We start from the raw sequence: 2,500 nt of genomic DNA on the forward strand, positions 1-2,500 counted from the left end.
CCAACTTCCCAAAAACCTGCCTTCTTCGCAGTTCGGCTAAGTCTCCCTCGTTTCCAACTTTCCTCTAAGTTGCCCTCCTCGCAGTTTGGCCAAGTTCACTCTTTTCCAGCGTCATCCCCCCAAGTTGCCTTGGGCGCAGTTCGGCCTAGTTCACTCTTTTCCAGCATCATCCCCCCAAGTTGTCTTGTTCGCAGTTCGGCCTAGTTCACTCTTTTCCAGCGTCATCCCCCCAAGTTGCCTTGTTCGCAGTTCGGTCTAGTTCACTCTTTTCCAGCATCATCCCCCCAAGTTGCCTTGTTCGCAGTTTGGCCTAGTTCACTCTTTTCCAGTGTCATCCCCCCAAGTTGCCTTGTTCGCAGTTTGGCCTAGTTCACTCTTTTCCAGTGTCATCCCCCCAAGTTGTCGTTGCCAACAACCCAAGAGTCCATAGTATTCGGAGTTCTAGCGGGGCCTCCCCTTGCTTCCAACAACCCAAGAGTCCATAGTATTCGGAGTTCTAGCGGGGCCTCCCCTTGCTTCCAACAACCCAAGAGTCCGTAGTATTCGGAGTTCTAGCGGGACCTCCCCTTGCTTCCAACAACCCAAGAGTCCATAGTATTCGGAGTTCTAGCGGGGCCTCCCCTTGCTTCCAACAACCCAAGAGTCCGTAGTATTCGGAGTTCTAGCGGGGCCTCCCGTTGCTTCCAACAACCCAAGAGTCCATAGTATTCGGAGTTCTCGCGTGGCCTCCCATTGATTCAAACAACCCAAAAGTCCATCTTCTTCGCAGTTCAACATCGCCTCCCTCGTTTCCAACAGGCCCAAAGGTCGTCTTCTTCGCAGATCCACGAAGAGCTCATCACGATTTGCCACATTCCATTTCCCACGGGTTGTCAACAACACTTTCTCACACTTCCCGCAATCGAGTACGTGCATGACATGCCAAAGCACATCTTATTTGCCTTCCATCGCACTCAAGACGACGGGTTGTGGAAGAACGATATTGTTCACAACAAGTTCAAGGACAACGTCTCAATCAAGGGACACAACCGAATTATGTTGACTGGGTCGCTAAAGTAAACCCGAGTTCATATAATGCACCGCATCCAAAAGAACTAGCCACAACACGTGCATCACTGAGATGTTTCACTAGATGGAACACGTGCGTGACATTAGGATCCTCCAACACCTCTTCGTGATGGAAAGATAGAATTCGAAGCAACCACAGAAGTACCGTCTAGTGGGTAGGCAACACAGGGACTGATCAACCAATATCACCCAAGGCAACGGGTGAAAATGGAAGAGATGCATGCTTGACCGTTCGATACGCAAGGCATGGAGCCAGCCAGCAAGTGCATCTCGATTACAACTCACACACCCTCACGTTCGCAAGACACCACACCACAAGACGGTCCACCCCCCACCTACCATGGGCAAGCAAGCAAATGGAAACATCAAGTGACGCAGGGTCAAGCATCGCTAGGCATGAAAATAACTTTCCACAATATCCGAGGGACTAGCTGCCGAGCTAACCAACGATCAGTGACGACCGTGTGTTGGTATTAATAAAGCTCAACAACTATGAAGAGGCTAGTTGTGCCATGATAAACATGCTAACGCACGCACCACGTGAGGGGGGAGGCCTCATCAAGCTCCCTTTAAAACCTGCCAGTGTGGAGCTGGCCGGCTCAAGGAGCACTCCCCCCCTATAAGAGGTTAATATGCAAAAGGCAAAATTGTACAAGTAGATACACTTTTTTTGAGCAGACATAAGTCCATATCTCGGGCTATACTTCGAATTTTGATGCGATTTTTTGCAGTAATTCGTAGAATAATGGTATCTCCTTGCTCACCAAATTTCATAATTTTTCTCGAAGGGGAACTATTTTTTTTATTTTTTTTACTTACCGGGTATGTGTAAAATCGGGAAAAATAGAAAAGCACATGTAGACTTCGAATTTCGACCTCATTTTTTCCAGTCCACCACTAAACAATATCAGGAACCTCCCCACAAAATTTCATTCAGTTTGGCCAAGGTCTTAAATTTGACAAATTTTGGCACCAACCTATCTAGTCGCGGTGCACCGACCAACTTGGCCAAGTGCAAAATGCATCCAATTCAAAACTTTTGTGCACCAACACTTTTACAGTACTCATTTGGGGGCATTTGGAGGCCTTTCCAACCCTCACATCTCAAAAACCACGAATTTCATTTTTTCACAAATCTCCCCACCAAGCCATCTAGCTATGCCGTGGTGCACCGCCAACCTTGGCCATGTGCAAAACCCTCCGAACTCAAAACTTTCGTGCACCAAGAATTTCATGGTATTCATTTGGGGGCATTTGGAGGCCATTCCAACCCTCACATCTCAAAAACCACGAATTTCATTTTTTCACAAAACTCCCCACCAAGCCATTTAGCTATGCCGCGGTGCACCGCCAACCTTGGCCATGTGCAAAACCCTCCGAACTCAAAACTTTCGTGCACCAAGAATTTCATGGTATTCATTTGGGGACATTT

This window comes from Vigna unguiculata, unplaced genomic scaffold (assembly GCF_037176805.1).
Source record: "Vigna unguiculata cultivar grain cowpea cultivar isolate G323 ecotype 2 unplaced genomic scaffold, ASM3717680v1 ptg000118l, whole genome shotgun sequence".
Taxonomy (NCBI): Eukaryota; Viridiplantae; Streptophyta; class Magnoliopsida; order Fabales; family Fabaceae; genus Vigna; species Vigna unguiculata.